The following is an 18,297-nucleotide window of genomic DNA, read 5'->3' as shown; positions in this document are numbered from 1 at the left end:
AGTTTCCACAATTAGTCTATTGAAGGTTGCAATGTAGGATAGAAGGTCTTGATTGCCTTGTCGCAGAGATAGAAGTTCTTCATCCAGATCCTGTCCCTGGGAATGTCGAGCAAATAACTTTTCCTTGCTTGTTTGAAATCCTTGAAAATCACGAAGAATCGGGTCATCTTGAGTTACCAGTGGGACTGACCAATCGGCAGCACAGCTGCTGAGATATGACAACACAAAGGCTACCTTGGTCTGATCATTAGGGAAGGCCCCGGGTCTGCATAGGAAGTGCAAACGACACTGATTCATGAATACGGCGAATCATTTGGGGTCCCCAGCAAAGCGTTCGGGTGGGGCCAGCGGCATGTTTGCAGGTAGATTAATCAGCACAGGGTTACGGGAAACCACAGGAGTGGGGTTCCCCCCGGAACCGGGTAAAGGAGTTTGTCCAGCTTGACCTTGCAAAAGCTGTCTAGCCAGGTCATCAGTCCTTTCCCTTCTCTTCTGAGGGCATTAGTCTCTTGACGAGCGGCGTTTACCTCGGCCCGTAATTCCCCCAGTAGTTGGGCCAGTTGGTCAGTCTCAGAAGTTTCCATAGCGCCTGGGTGGGAATTTGTAGGGAGGCTTCGCGTTCTGTAACGCCCACCTGGTTCCCACGGGGGTGCTGATCTAGTCTGGATTACTGCGGCCTCTTCTAGCGTGATGCGCAGGACCCGGAACACCGATTGGACAGGACCTCCAAATCGTGCTTCCTTGGCCCGTAGGAATATCCTTCTGCAGATGAGAAAGGGGATTAACAGTCTGCAGAATGGTGTGCTAGCTCCCCCCTTCGCCCCTCCGTTCCTCTCTATTCCTCCAAACCCGGTTTAAGCTCACCTTATGGTTTGGAAGGTTGAACTCACCATCCTGCTTCTGGTGCAGGGGCGCGCGTTCGTCCAGTTACTTCACTGGTTTTCAGAATGGCGCTGGCAAAATCCACTTAATTTTCCTGAGCGATGCGCCGTAAGTATGAAAGTTCAAAGTTCAAGTGAGGCCCCCTTTATGCTGTCTTTCTCACCTGTGATCTGTCCTTTATTTCAGGTGCAGAATGAAGGCGATGCGTCGAGGGGCTAACCTGCCGAGGTGAGTAGTAATGAGGGCGATCCCTCTAGATGTCCTTATCATTCCTCTGAAATATCTCTAGTCCTTTCCCCGTAGGGGCCGGGGTACGGTACCTGCCAACGGGGCGGCGCCGACCCGAATTGTGGAGGAAAAGCCGGTAAGTATTATGGCTGTGAATCAGGCTTTCCTTCTGTGTGTCCGTCTGCTCACCTTTTGTTTCTTCCTCTCTCCCCTAGGTGTAGAGATGTGGCGTCCGATGCTGACAGCCGCGATGGAGCCGGGAGATGTCTCGAGGACAGGACAGGTGAGTGAAGCGTGGCGCTGCAGCGAGCAACGCGATGCTTTTAAATTGAAGTCTTCCTTCAGGGATGCTGGCGAGAAGATTCCGGATGCAGGTAAGAAGCTTGAAATAATCCTTGGTTTTCACCTTTCTCTTCTCTTCCTTCCTTGCAGGTCTTCCAGGTTCAAGACGGGCGTGGCTGTAGTCTAGGAGCAGGAGCAGACACGGTGAGCGTTAAGCTGCAGGAAGCAGAACAACGCGAAGCATGAGCTGCTGTCTGAGCGTGGCTTAAATAGCCTCCAAAGAAGTCCCAGGTATGTATCCTTCCCCAACTAGGTATGTATCCTTCCCTGGCCACGCCCGAGTGAAAAAATAGTCCCTATGAAAAAATAGTCCCTTTCAGGTCTCAGGGAGGCCTGAAGCATGCAGCATGGTCTGCATCAGGTAAGTGCACAAAACACCTCCCTTTATGAGCCTGGCGCCTATGGCACCAGGACTGATGTCCAACATGAGCCTGGCGCCAAAGGCGTCAGGACTGAGTCCAAAGAGGACATGATGCCTGCTTCCGGGGGTGCTGGGCCTGGCCTGATGCTCCGGGGGTAGGCATCATGACAGATGCCATAACTTTCCCCCGATAAGAAGCTACAGTTTCGAGGCCATCCTCAGCCAACTAATTGACACATGGGCCTGAGGGTAGTGGTTGATGGAAGGGAGGTAGGGTGAATCTTGGGCCATCCCGCACCTGGGCGACCATTCTGCATGCTGCTAATTAAAGTGAAGATTTATGCCTAGGGGTGTAACCCACCCAATCACAATGGACCAAATAATCTACAGTCCTATAGCTAGTAGAACCAATGAGACGTCGTACTTTTAGTGACGTCTGTCACAAGTGATGTAGATGGATGGGCATAGACGCCCACCCGATAGGAGTTATCCAATCCCCACACTCTGTTACCATATACAGATATAGTACCTATACTTAAGTTACCTTTTCCAACCTAGAATTGCATGTCAAACTTAAGAGTTTTACACGTCAATGATGACGAGAATTTTCTATAAAAGTTAGTGTTTGCATGAAGAATTTGGAAGTTGAAGCGAGACAGGCGATCACAGCTCTCATGATTTCCATTTGTTTCCCTGTTTTTTGTACTTGTCATTAAACTGACTTCTCTTTGCCAAACCATTGACTTCTCCTTATTGATTGGTGTTGGAGTAAGAGAATCCTGCACCCCATCCTCCTCAAGGTGCAGCTATCTTGACTTAACGTGCTGGAGATCGAGCTCTGAATCTCTTGGACCTAGTCAGAGGTCGCTCCGCCCTCCAGTACACTTGGTAGCAGAGGATGGTTTTGACCATCAACTATTGAATTTTGATTATTGATAAGACACCTATTGACCGTCGACACGAAATAACTCTGAGTCTTCGGCAATATCATGAGTCCTTCGCCATTTTGGCCGAGTAGACTGTGAAGCTTCCTGTGGGCAATGATAGCGGAATACTGTCCAAAGAACTGCAGTGGGTTGAAGGCACCTGTTTTAAAAACATAAACCCTTTCTATGGGCAGTGAATCAGACGAAAGACCAAAAGAAGGCGGTAACAAAGGCGGTGATCCCGAAGACACAGAGAGGAACGATGCGAGTGGTGAGTGAAATGAAAATTGATGCTTTGGCAAATGTCCTTAAGCAATAGAACAAGTAACAGGAAAGGTAACGGAGGGAGGTGGAGAAAACAAAATAGTCAGAAGCAGAGAGAGGATACCGGGGAGGACACCCAAGGTAAAGGACACGCCTTGTTCCTGCGCTTTAATATACCGTTCAGAAGAAACCTGAACTCATAGTCCCACATAATAGGGAAAGATTAGGCTACGAACACGTTTAAAGACGTCATCAAAGGAGTTTGTTTAGACCCATGTTGGGGTATTAATTAGAAGGCAGAGATATTTGTGCCCAGCTGGTGTCTGTCTAGTCCCTCAAATGTCTGTTGTACCTGTTGTGTTGTATGTCACATGTAAGAAATTATGTCTTGTACTGGTTGAAATCAAATATGGTTTTTATGCGATTCTATAGCTGAGAGGGAATCGCACATGAATTGATGTTTTTGAAGTAAATTGATGATATAAAATTTGGCGGGAAAAGATTGGATTGGAACTTGCGATATTTGGTGCTCGCTCATATTGTGGGTATGGTGAAGTTGCATGAAAGTATTGCTAGAACAGATTTAAGAATGGAAGATATTACTCCGCTAGCACACTTATGTAAACAATTGCCTAAACATGCATCCAAGCTTAAGAAATACAGTACAGAGAGGGTTAACGGTACCGCCCATAAGATGTTCATGCCGTGGCCACAGAACAAATCCTTATCTAAAGCCGTCTTGCAACATATGACGACTTATTTGCATGCCACATATACAGGCAAAAAACTAGAGAAACGCCTTGCTGGTCTAGAACTTTGGAAAATGTTTGAACAGTTGAAGGATGAAGAGCCACCGCCAGACTGGATATTAAATGTATGCACGGAGGGGGGTGAGATGTCTACCGCGGCACCTGCCCCGCCTTAAACAGAAACCGAGGGAAATAAGTCAGAGGGACTCTACCCATTAAGAGAGCTCAAGGCAGCTGCGGGGCACAGCAACCCCGCATATGAGTCACCTACGTACAGTAGTGACGAAAATAAAGGGAAGGATAAGAATCACACCTCTGCAGTCCCGAAGGACAAGAAGAGACATGATGATGGGAGGAAGGATCAGGCACAGACAAGTGCACCTCTCGATAAGGAGAGTGAGGGAACGAAATGGAAAGGAAGTGAAGACAGAAATGATGAGATGGCATTCACGAAAGACAAATGGATGGGAGGACAGATATTGTTGAAACTTGATGGAAAAGGAAGTCATGATATGAGGCCAAGAGAGAGGTCTGATGAGGCACAGAGAAGGGAGAAAGAGAAGGAAATGGAAGTAAGTGACGAAAGAATAAAGAGGAAAGATAGGCTAAGGCGAGAACAGCTATATTGCGAAGAGCAAGAAAAGCTGCTCAGTCGCAAGCAGAGCGCAGCCTATGACAAGTACAGGCAGAACCTGCAAAGGTTGGAAGAAGAGCAAAGAGTACATGAAAGAAGAATAAAAGGTCGAGAAGATGAGGAAGTTAGAAAGGCAAATGAACGTAGAAATGAAAGGAGAAGGGAAGCAGATGAGGGCAGAGAAGAGGCAAGGAAGCGCAAAGAATTTGATGATGATATTGAACGTAAGCGTAGACAGAGGGCACACGATCTCGAATATCTGGAGCGGGAAGTTAAAAAACCCAATGCTGTTATAGAATGGGAAGACACTGAAGAATTTTTCACTGCGTACGATTCAGTACCAGGCAATAGCGGGACGAATATTGAGGATGACTTCGACACCAGAAGCATTGGGGAGACGATTGATAAAATATATGATGAGATGGGGTTGGAACGAGTATCTGAAGGGGAAAGGGAAGACGAGCGCTTGGAAAGCACTCAGCTGTATGACACTGAGGATGTCACCCGAAGTGTTGGGAGCAGTAAACAGTCCCTGGATAGGCTAGCAATCAGTAAGAACGATGATGACGCATGAAGTTGTGTGAATTGGGAACAATCACTGTCCGACTCCGGAGAGGAGACAGAGCGCAAGACAAATGAAGAAGGGAGACGGCGCGAGAAGCGGCACCCAAGGGACAAAGGGGTACGATGGTCAGACGCTAGCGAGTCTGCACCTAGGACATCAGAGTCTGCCGCGCAGACTGACTGGTATGAAGGAACACCCCATGGTAAGAGGGGGTGTCAGCACCTGCCTATGTGCACATGTTGAGGACGTTGCAAGGCAGACGGCGATACGGGAATGTTACCCCAGTGATAGACAGAAGAACTATGGGGAAGGAGAAAGAAGGCTGCGCATTCCAATTTCTGTTGCTAGAAAAGGGGGGAACAAGAACGCAATATATTCCATGGACACACATGGATTGAGAACACCTGAAGAATAAGCTTCCAATGCTGACATCGGGAGCCGGGAAGTGGATACACGAGTTAGAAAAGATGACAGGGGGTGTCACGTTAGCTATAGGGAACGTTAAAGGTCTCCTGATTGCCATACTCAGTGAGAGAGCAGACGATGTATGGGCACGGGCTGGGTACCGTGGCGTTACCATAATTAATACTGCTCACGACGGAGCACCATTCAACAATTGTAGAGCAGCAGTATGGAAAGTGCTACGAGTGCTTTACCCAGACACTTCCGATATCGGAGCTATAATGACTCGCAAAATGAAGGAGTCAGAAGATCCGTTAATTTATATCCAGAATTTTCAAGACGCTTGGGTGCTCGAAACGCATCAATCTTGGACAAAATCCATACCTGTGTTTTACCACATTTTATGCCAAGGATTGCCAGAACCAGTGCTGAAACAACTCAAGAAATTGGTAGGAGTTGAGGCCAAACCTTGGACTGAAATACAGCTAACTATTGCACATTACTGTAGATTTTTGCAAGAAAAGAATCGGAAAAGGGAAGCAACGCGGAAAAGTGGGGAAGCGAAACTGGTGCAAAAGAAATTATTAAAGTGTGCTCTGGAAGAAGCCATGCTGACTAGCCCAGCTGAACAGAACGTACAACAGGTGACTAACCCACAGCAGAACAACCAGGGTAACGTAGGATTGTACCGAGGGGAAGGGGATTTGCAGGAAGAGGATGGCAGAGTAATCAGGGAGGTTTCCAAGGGAATCAAGTAGGTTCTCAAAACGTGCAAATGAGTAACACAGATATGGCAAATGGACAAATAGCTCGACCAGCGCTGGTGTGCTGGCTGTGTGGTATGGCGGGGATCTGGCGCGCTTGTGCAGAAGCCTAGGCGCATGGCAAAATAGCCAAGGAATGAGACCAGGCACGGTGAATCCACCTGCAATCTCCCACTAGGGCAGTGTACAGAATCACACAGTGCAGCAGCAAGCACCAGGCATGCAACAGGGTGCGCAGCAGGGGGTTCAACCCCCGAGCATGTGGAACTTGCCGCAAGGGCAATTCCAACAGGCACCACTGCAAATATCTCAGGGCACAAACTCGGGAAGGGGAGGCAACCCTGGGAATGGAGAGAATCCACATGTGTACAGTGGAACAAACTTATATATGAACTAGGACAGCTCACTGGGAACCCTGATGTGCTCTATCCTATCAGTGACACTAGACCCTAATAGGTAACCTAGGGTGAATGTTGCCATAAGGGGTAAAGAATATAGCTTCTTAGTTGACACGGGGGCAACACGCTTGTGCATACGAGAAGGCAAGCTTTCCTTGTCCGGCGAGGCTATAGAGACTCAGAGTTTTACAGGAGCTCACAGTCGAGTTCCCTTTACAGATGCACTCCCAGTCTCCATAGGGGAATGCGAAATGAATGTACCTTTGTTGTATTCATGTCAGACCCCAGTAAACATTTTGGGTCGAGATTTAATGACAAAATTGAATATGACCATCTTGTTTACAGAGGAGGACATAGTATGCTCTACTCCAGGAATGCAATATTCAAATGTGTGCGATATGATCAGAGCCTATTCAGGACACAGAACCATGAGAGCGATACCGCTGGAACCTGAGGTTTTCGCATATGGCATACATGTACTTCTGGCAGGATTACCAGGCCTTGCAGACAAGACCAGGAGAACCCCTGACGAATTTCTATTCAGGCCGAGAATACCAATGCATGAAGAGGAGGGACAAATATTTCCCTTGATGATAAATGCTGCAGCAATGCGAGGAAGAATAGCACTAGTTGAAGTCTACAATGACAAAGGCAGACAATGGTGTGCGATTATCACCATTGAAGAAGGGTATTGAGTGACTGACATCACTGATGACGATCTGTTCGAAGAACAACCGACTCAGAGGAGACAAGGGTGGAAGTGAGTCTTCTATTTTGGGTAAAAGTGATTAAAAAGAGAAGTGCCTCAGAGAATGATGTTGGCACTGGTACGTTCTGAATACTTTGATGATGACATGGCCCAAGTGCCTGTCTCAGTATGGACTACAGGACCTTATGACGTAGGCCTCCTGAAGGGGGTGGGAGAAGTGAAATTTAAGATGGAGCAATTTTACCAAGAGCAAGACAATATCCCATGTGCAGGCAGATGAGGGGATCGCGAAGACCATTTCCGCCATGGTGGAACAGGGCATCCTAGTGACGTCAGAGTCACCATGTAATACAGTGATTTATCCTTTCAAGAAATCAAAGGGAGGGTATTGGTGTCTAATCCAAGATTTAAGAGCATTAAACAATATTGTTGAAGCTGAGTTCCCTCTAGTCCCTAATCCAGCTACAATCTTATGTAATATACCAGTCGAGGCAAAGTATTTCATGGTGATTGACTTGAAAAGTGCCTTTTTCACAATCCTGTTGCACCGTGATTCACAAGATCTGACGTCGTTCACATTCAGACAAATGCGTCTGAAAAGCACGAGGTTGCCACAGGGGTACCGTGAGTCCCCATCCATCTTTAACAGAGTCCTCCAGATGGACCTGAGCAACATTGCAGTAGAAAGCGACGTCTTGCAGTATGTGGATGACATTTTAATCTGCAGCACAACAGAAGAACAATGCAGGCGACATTCGGTTCAGCTACTGACTATACTGGCAGAGAAAGGCTATAAGGTTGACAAGGAAAACTACAATATTGTCAACAGGAAGTGCTGTACATAAGCCAGTTAATTTCACATGAGGGTAAAAAGGTAACCCCAGAAAGGGCTGAAGCTATCATGAATACGGCAAAGCCACTCACGGTAAAGCAAATGCAGAATATTTTAGGCCTGTGCAATTATGTTAGAGCATGGGTCTTCGATTATAGCTCATATCCCAAGCCCTTGCTCCAGGCTCTAAAGAAGGGTCGGGTGACAAAGGAAAAGATTGAATGGACTGAGACAATGGAAAAGGGGTTTACAGAACTTAAGAGACCGATTTGTACAGCTCCAGTTCTCAGAATCCCTAATTATGCAGAGGAATTCTACCTGTTCTCGCACACAGATGGCAGCGTTATGATGGCAGTGCTCACTCAGAGAACCTCGTTGGGGTACAAGCCCCTGCCGTATTACAGTGGGAATCTGGCCCCAGTGATGAGAGGCCAGTTTGCATGCGAACAAAGCTTAGCTGCCACAACGTTCACCATAGAGAAGGCGACAACCATTGTAATGGGATGTTCCATGACGTTATATGGCGAGCACTCATTATTTGCCATCTTAGAGAAACCAAAGGGTACGTTGACATCTGAAAGAGCTTCTGCCTATGAGGTGATTATATCTAATCCATTGATCAAAATAGTTCGATGTAAAACAGTAAACCCAGCTACGTTCATAGCCGAGCCAGTCACTGAAGGAGAACCGATGCATGACTGTGCAAACTATGAGGAATTCTACGATGAAATCCCCAGGGTGAAAGTAAATGCCCTAGCAGGAGGAGAGATCATTTTCATTGACGGTTCCTCGAGAATCGACCAAGAAGATGGACACAGATACACAGGCTTAGCTGTGATGAAACACACAGCAAACGGAGAATTTCGAGTACTCGTCAGTGCACGAATACCATCTAATTACTCAGCACAGGCTGCAGAGTTATTGGCATTGATACTCGCCATTGAGAATCATGCAGACTAGGAAGTAACAGTGTACAGTGACTCTGCCTATGTGACATCTACAGTGCACGCAGGCCTAGCACGATGGAAAAGGAGGGGCTACCTCCGATCGGACGGCATGCCAGTGCAGCACGCAGCCTTATTGGACAGGCTGATTAAGGCACTACAACTCCCAGTGGGCATGACAGTCGTGAAATGCGCTGCCCATACTCACGGGACAGATTTTGTGTCACGCAGAAATCACGCAGCAAACACGGAAGCCAAGCGTATGGCATCAAAAAATGAGACAATCATGGAAGCGGAAGTGGCGTGCACCAATGACAGAATGATGGTTGCACGAACCTCCCAAGAAGCCTATAGTAATATGGAGTAATATGGGGCAGATGCAACTAATGGAACTTCAAGGGGAGGCACCTCAAGATGAAAAGATCCTTTGGAAATGTTGAGGGTGCTCTTTAAACCCCTCTGATGAATTGTGGCGACAAGACAGCACTGGTAAACCAGTCATGCCTGTAGCCCTACTAAAAATAGCATTGGAGCAATTACATTACCCCATACATATGACAAAGGAAAACTTAGCAGCAACGCTTGCGGAAGACTGGTTTATACCGAATTTAGCAGAGCATGTTGCATTCTTTATGGTGAACTGCATAAACTGCCAGCAATTTACTGCTGGGCACACATTAAAAGTAGTGAGAGGAGTCCTCCCCCGGCCAAATGGGCCTTTTCAGCACTTACATATCGACTACGTCGACATGATCCAAGTCTGTAACGGGTACAGGTACTTAATTGTAGTGGTGTGTCCATTCTCTAGATGGATAGAAGCAGGACCATGTACACACCCAGACTCTACAAGTGCGGCCAAATTCCTGGTGAGGGAAGTGTTCCCTAGATGGGGGTGATGCGAGGTGATGAGGTCAGACAACGGGGCTCATTTTGTTAACGCAGTTTTTGAGCAGATCAGCTTGTTGCTTGGTATAAAGCACGAGTTCTCATCGGCGTATCATCGGGAATGGGAATGGTATTTGCGAGAGGCTCAATGGCTTGTTAAAGGAAAGGATAGCCAAGTGGAAGCTTACTCTAAAGAGGGGATGGTTGCACTGCCTTCCACTGGCATTGTATGCTCTTCAGAACCAACCAGGCACCGACCATCATCTTACGCCGCACGAGTCACAGGAAGGATAATGAATTCCCCACTTACCCCACGAAAAAGAGCTAGATGTGATGCCCAGCCAACCCGAGAGGTCCTGGGAACCGAGTTACAAGAGTACCTGAACTGCATGACATCCAGCCTTACTGTAATTTCAGACCAACTGCCGCGAAAAGGGTGCAGCACAGCACAAAGCATTGCAGAAGACACTGCAACAGACCCAGCTCAAGGTCTTTGTTTCCACATATTTTCCCTGGATTCACAGTCCTAATCAAGAACTACACGAGGAAAAGGTGGGACGAGCCGAGATTCAATGGTCCTTTCATCGTAGAAGACTGCACTCCATCAGCAGTGAAATTGAAGGGCAGGAGAGCATGGATTTTTTCTCAATGACCTTAAGCCCTGCATTGGAGAAAGCCCTCAAGCTGCACCCCACCACAAAGAAAATACAGACAACGGGGAAGAACCTCAGCACGTGCAGACCAGATCCATGTTGAGGAAGAAGGACGCATGAGCAGCAAAGACAAGACAAAGAACTCTTTTGCAAGTTGTGGCTTAAACTAGACAGTTCCTCTAAGCAAAAAAGGGGATACGGACATAACGGACACTCTTTGCATCTCCGTTGTAGGGTGAAGAAGACAATTGCGCATGTAAGCCACAACACGGTTGTTGACACGCACTTGTAAATCAAACACACTGAAGCATCGGTGAAAACAAGACTCAAATAAATCGGGATCAAAGACTTTGGCAAGAGCCAAACACAGCATCCTGACTCATCAAAGAGCAAGACGTCGCTTTGCAGCATTTATGGTGTCACCCAGCAGAAATATCACAAGGGATGTGCTGTCCTGTTTCCAATTAGTGCTAGACACATATCCATCACTTGTAGGGAGAGTCAACAGTGTCACAGACTTCATCCAAGATCCTGCCAGCAAGAAAGTAATTTGGCAACAGCTCGCTGTCATCGCGGAAGCCGTCATTGCGTTGCCAGAATACAGTGATAAGGACACAAATCCTTCCACCACAGGCAATTATAGATGAACTCACTTATACACTTTTCTTTCACATAATCGAAGAGTGCCCAGCTCTTATTGGGAGAACCAAAGACACTCTTACATTCATCAGAGATCCAACGAACACTGAACATTTGAACCAACTGTGGACTAAACTGAACTACTTGGTCGCAATCCACGCGGCAGCAAATTGTAAGGCCTGTGCATGTCAAAAGAAGAGCTTGTAATCTTGAATCCAACAAAGCAAGACAAATGTCCCTGTCGCCCGAGGACAGCCGACTGGCACCCAATGTCCTGTTTCGTTTAGTCACTGACTTTCTGGAAATGGTGGGGAGACCTGTCGAGGTTGACATCCTCACTTTCATCAGAGATCCAGCTAACGTCGTACAGATGGGAACGCTCCTCCACGGAATCATGCTGCAAGTGGAGCTGTCCAACTTTCAGAGAGACTACATGAGGAGTTTCCATTGAAACCGTCCGCCGTGGGACAGATACAGGAGACATAGTCAAAGCACTTCATCTTCCACCGTGGGTCAGATCGAGGGAGCGGAGACAAGAACTCCACCTGTTATATTTTGATTTTTGATTTTGATTAGATTTTTGATTTTTCCATGTTTTCTATTTTTTCATATTGAACAGGTTCCAGCATGTCCTCAGGACTGAAGCATATTCAGGGGTGGACTGGGAACTTACCTATTTTCAATATATACAGTAAAAGTGACATATCTAAGTGTTAGTCTAACCTATTTTCCATAGTCTAGCAGGGATACTGAATCCTGTATCAAGAGACAATCGTCACCCCCGCAAGAGGGGGGGCGCTTGTGAAGCACCAGACACTTTATGATACAAACTGTTCGAGAACAAGTGACTTGGGGAAAAAAGAATAAACATTGACATTTTGTGATGATTGAAACCTGGTAATCCCACCAGCAGAGGGGCACCCCCGCTTCCCTGGAAGGAAATGCTGCCACCTTTCATACCGCGCGATCATATGTATATGCATGGTGATTATCATTGTCTTTCTGTCATTAACAATCAGAACTGTGTTCGTTAGTGGTGCACGAAGCGGTCCAATTGCAATGCATCCACCTGATGATGTACGCATGAGTCCCACAAAGGCACCCAGACCTTATATACTCATTCCAGTCCCAAGAAAATCTGATGGTAAGGTAAATGAACTAAATTTGAATGTAATTAGCAGTAATACACACACACGTGAGGTATCGAATGAAGAGAAAAGCTGGAGACAGGGTCAGCACGGAATGAATGAAAACATAGCACTAACTACTGCACGTACCCATACACCGAACGCACACAAACTAGGGCATGTGTCAATGGCTGCAGAACCTCAAGCTAAGGCAGTAGAGAGCACGAGACTGCCTACCGAACAATCAGCCCCAGAAAACAAGCAGAGAGACCGAAAGGAATCAAATGGAAGTGCGACTTATGCAGACATGGCAAAGCCCTCGAGAAAACAGAAGCGGCTACGAAAGAATTCACTGCAAGAACTCAAATGTTGATAGATCATTTATTCCCGTTCATAGCTAGAGCGAAGAAACTACATGAGGAACTGAAAAATAAACCCGCAGAGACTGTACTGACAATCACACAAGTTCCAACACAAGAAACAAGTACCAGGCCCATGATGCAGCCATACACGGGGCCAGAGACAGGCTGGTGGCTAATAAAGACACTTATAGAGGTCAGGAAAAGGATGCAAGAAGAGAAGGAGAGAATTGCAAAACCTCCACCTACCACATCGATGCAGAGAAGGAAACCTGCTCCACCGACCAGAATGCCCGAGAATCCCCCAGCAAGGAAAAGCCACACAGACGCTTTTAGAGATGTAGTTATAGCGAACTACAGGAAGACACTAAGAATCAAGAGAAGCCTGCATGAAGATAACAGTGAACTGAACGATTACCTGGACAGCACAGCACATCTAGGAAACAACATTTGGTACCAGCACATGAAAGAAGTTGGGAGAAGGAAATCAGAAGGAGAATGCTTCGTTTGTGCACTTCTACCGTTCAGCATGGGGAAATCCAAGATCTTTGTGGCTGTAGAAATTGACGTCCCGACAGCACACTGTCTTCCACATTTAGCAATGTGCAACACCAGAGGATAGTTCATGGGAAGAGACGCCTCATTGATATGGGCAACCGAGACAAATTACCCCGATGAAGATGATTATATACAGGACATTAAGACGAGAAATAGAGCCCATACAAGGAATAATGTGATCAGGTACGAGAAGCCTGGAGTTAAAGGACCAGCAATCAGATGGGAAGTGAACCCAAAGTTAAATGACCAAGGAAAAACTCCAGAAGAGGTGAAAAATTGGAAGAACAGAGGCCAAATGCAGATTTGGGGAACAGTGCTTTCACCAAACGGATTGGAAGAAGGAGTCGTGATCTGTCGAGCATTGATAGTCTATGGAGCCTATAAGGAAGCAATAGAGAACTTACAGAGGTTGTGCAAACCTTTATGTCCGAAACTCACAAGATTACTGACATGGGTCGAAGACAGAGGAGGACCCTTGCAGATAGTGATGCTTGAAAGCCTGAAATTGTGCTTCAGGAACAATGGCACGAGGAAGATGGGAGAGAATCAGAACTGCGGATGAATCTTTGAAGCTCCAGGTGTGACTCACAGAACCGCAGTAATTATGGATCATTACTGGGCGTGTGGACCCAAAGCATACATAAGGCTGCCGGGAAATTGGGGAGGCATATGCACAATAGTGAACGTCCACGTTCCTGCACTAGTGAACCCGAAGAGTGACCTGAATATTGACAGTTTCCCGAAAGCAGATGCTCACCTGAGGAAAAGGAGATCTGTGGAACTGGTATCCCGAATAAAGAGAGATAATTACATTTCTGCCAAATCAGAAGAAGCATTTCATGCAATCCCATAAAAACACAGGATGTTTAGTCTTACCTCATCAGTATTCACAACAATCCTCATGCCAAGATTCCAGGTTGGAGCAAACAGTAAATGGTTGCAGATAACCAGATGGGAGTTATTGCAGACCATTAACACTACCACAACAGGATTCAACGTGATCAAAGAGGAACTAAGAGCAATCCGATTGATGACTCTCCAGAACAGATATATACTTGACATGATCACAGCGATGGATGGAGGTGTTTGTGCAAAAATCAGAGAATCATGTTGCACATTTATACCTTTGCATGATGAAGAAAATGGAACCTTAACAGAAGCCATTAGTATGCCGACAAACCTACAGAACCAGATGATCTATGAAACTGACGAGATAGATGATGACAGCTGGTTTGGAACACTGTTCTCATGGGTCACACACTGGAAGGAAGATGTATTCAAGTTTCTGGGAGCCTTACTATTGATGATACTGCTAGGGTTTTGTGTTATCAAGATAATCATCACACAATGCCAGAAAAGTGCGAAGAAAGCCATTGGGATGAAGATCATGATCGATGTCAAACCATGATGGAAGCCCAGAGACCTGACTGATGAAGAAATAAGAAATTTTGTGAAGGCCAGCGAATTTGCGCCAGAAGGAACAAAATTTGTGTATCCCAGAAGACGTAGACATTATGAAGGAAAATGGATCTATTGCAGCCCAAATGGACAAGTCAGCTTATGACCTGGAACAAAGACGAACATGTAAAAACTGCAGGAAGCCTGAAAGGAGTGATAGAAATATGACTCCAAAGTAACACACGTTCACACCATCATGTACAAACCCAGAAGACGAAGAATTGGATATAGAAGAACCAAGTAAGAGTAATCTAAAGGAGGAACAAGAAGTGGTTGATAAACCGACAAGAAGGGGGTGTGTACAGGAGGTCCCAGATTTGGCCTGCACTCCAGTCACCCATTTTGAGATACCAGAAGCATACTCGCCAAGATACGTGACATGTAAGGAGCAAATGAACCAACAGAGAGCCATGGTGGGGCTCTGTCCAGTACCCATCAGAAGGACTTGTATACCTATTGAAGCGCCAATAAGCAGACAACCATGGGCTGCAAGGTACCCATTGAGACAACCATAACAACAGCTGACACGAAATGAAGAATACTTACAAACTGCCCCAGAAGAGACCCAACGGGCCCTAATTGAAGGTGAATGGTGACGACACAATGGCCCGTACAGACGGTCAGATGAAAGAAATGACAACCAAAAAGGAGATAAACAAAGACGAAATGTTGCGAATCATGATGTAATGGACATACAATAAGAAACAATGCTGAACTTTAAAGAAATGTAACCATTGAAAGCAGGATGGAAATGTGTAACTGGCCAAATGCTTGTAAATAGGCTTGGAACACAAGAAGTGAAGGAAACAGTACTGCTTGCAATGCTTAGTAGAAGAATAGATGGGCAAGCGCCAACTATATACGTATATATGTTTACCTCAAGAAGCACATTATCCAGTGCCACTCCATTTTACCAAAGCAGAATTAAGCCCAGGATGGTAGGGGGCCTAACAGGCCAGGATTCATGTACCAGCACAAAGTCGGACGAAAGAACAGAATCGAAACTTAGCAAGAAGCAGCTCATGGCTAGGAATTCGAGGTCAACCCAAGGAAGGGAGGAGAGCAGCAACTCCGAAGAATTGAAACCTAAGAGCATAGAAGCCTGCCCCGTGAAGGTCGAGATAAGGAGGCCCAGGCAGGTGGCGAGGCCGTACAAAGAATCAAATATGCAAATAGATGCAAAATGAAGCAGCTTTGCAGTGTACTGACAAGTGACCAGCCAAGCGCGAAGAAGTACCAACGTCTGATGTCACCCAAAACCAGAGGATGCGATAACTTTCCCTGATAAGAAGCTACAGTTTCGAGGCCATCCTCAGCCAACTAATTGACACATGGGCCTGAGGGTAATGATTGATGGAAGGGTGGCAGGGTGCATCTTGGGCCATCCCGAACCTGGGTGACCATTCTGCATCCTGCTAATTAAAGTGAAGATTTATGCCTGGGGTGTAACCCACCCAATCACAATGGACCAAATAATCTAGGGACCTATAGCTAGTAGAACCAATGAGATATCGTACTTTTAGTGACGTCTATCACGAGTGATGTAGAGGGATGGGCATAGACGCCCAACCGATAAGAGTTATCCAATCCCCACACTCTGTTACCATATACAAATATAGGGCCTCATAGCGGTGTCACTTTACACCGATTACTTCTCCTTCCAGTAGAACACCAAAACAAATTAGATTATTACAAACTTTCTACAGAAGCTGCAATGGAACTACGCAGAGTTTTGAAACAAATGAAAATGCTACTAATAGATGAAGTGAGCATGGTCTCCAACCTAATGTTGGCTTTGATTCACCTCAGATTACAAGAGGTACTCAAAACAGACAACGAAGAGCTCTTTGGAGGAAAACACAGTATTGTTTTCGGAGATCTTCTTCAATTAACACCAGTGAAAGGTGAACATATTTTTAAAACCTTACGGCACAAACTCTGCAGTTAAACTGTTGGCAGAATAGGAAATGTCAACCTTTGGCAACATTTCCAATACAGAGAATTAACAGAAAACATGCGCCAGTCTGCAGACGTCACATTCGCCAACATTTTAAAAAGTATTAGAGTTGCTGTACTATCTCAAGAAGCACAATCGATATTAAAAACCCGGCACATCCATGCACTCTATGGCCATAACTCATATGCTTCTGATGTCATGGAAAAAGTAGCACACAAAAATGTCAATTGTATGTCTTGATGCCAACTCTTGCAAGCTGTTCAAAATTCAATGAAACAATGTTGAAAAAATAAATGCAACCAATAAATGAAATTTGCTCCACAAACAAACTGGACGTACATTGTATGACCCTACCCATGTGTCAACAAGGCACAACAAGACTAAATACCTTAGAAAACTCTATCTCCAACACAGCTGGTTTGGAAAAATATTAAAATTATCTTTAAACTGTAGAGTAATGCTTAAACGTAACCTTGACGTGGAGCAAGGACTAGTTAATGGAGCACTTGGTACAGTTGTTGGCTTTCAAACACACCCACGTGACAACAACATTCAGTTTGTCAATATTCTCTTTGACAAACTATCAGAAGTTAAAGGGATAGGACTCTCAACAGCCCGATTCCTTCTTTTCAAAGACATGTATGTACGCAGAGAACAATTTTCTCTAACTCTAGCATACGCAGTCACCATTCATAAATCACAGGGTCTTACCCTAGATAAAGCATTGATAGATATTGGAAGCACAGTCTTTAAAGAAGGCATGAGTTATGTAGCACTATCACGCTTACGTACACTTGACAGACTATTTCTAATCAACTTTGATGCAAGTAAAGTAAATGCTGATATTCCTTGCATTCTAGAATACAATAGACTACATTCACTGTACATCCCCCATTTAAACACCTATCCTGTTCCACAAAAAGCAAAACGTTGTAAAAGAAATCTACTTCAAACAGAAACTGGAATAAATCCCAGAGTGCTTGGTATCCCAGTGCCAGCCAATGTTGAGCCAGAAGTCTATCATGGGTCGGTTTGAGCCCAGGGAATCTCCTTATAGGAAGCTATTTATAATAGGGGTATGCCTCAGCCGTCTTTGTAGTAATCTATGCCATGCCAGCAGCGTAGTCGCTACTGGATCAGCTGGGGAAGCAGCCACATAGTCATGACAGAAAATAAGCGTCATAATATCCACCCTACCGGTGGCCAGTCTCTCCAACCTGACATGTGGCGGAGGCGTTGGGGCTGGGTACCAATACGTGGCATATTGGGCCTGTGCTGCTATCCAATACAGTGACAGGTTGGGGGCAGTAAACCCCCCTCTGTCGTATGGTAGAATCATGTGAAGCAATTTTTTCGGAACCGCGCCAGCATGCCACAAGAATTGTGCGCACACTTTATGTAGATTGTCAAAGTATCTTTTCCCAGGCCATACCGGCACGTTTCCGAAAACATAGAGGCACTTAGGGACCAGAATCATCTTGAGTAGGGAGAGTTTCCCGGCCTGCAATAAAGGGAGAGAACACCACCTCAGCATTTTGGATTCGGCTTGTTGTGCCACAGCATTGTAATTATCAGATAGAAGAGTTGGCCTGGATTGGGACACCTGAACACCAAGATACCTGATTCCCTGCGGAGACCATTGGAGAGGGAACTCCCACTCA

The sequence above is a fragment of the Ambystoma mexicanum genome, chromosome 11 (genome assembly GCF_040938575.1).
Source record: "Ambystoma mexicanum isolate Mex_15411 chromosome 11, UKY_AmexF1_1, whole genome shotgun sequence".
In the NCBI taxonomy this organism is placed as follows: Eukaryota; Metazoa; Chordata; class Amphibia; order Caudata; family Ambystomatidae; genus Ambystoma; species Ambystoma mexicanum.
The sequence above is the reverse complement of the archived record's forward strand: the minus strand, read 5'-3'. Positions refer to the sequence as shown.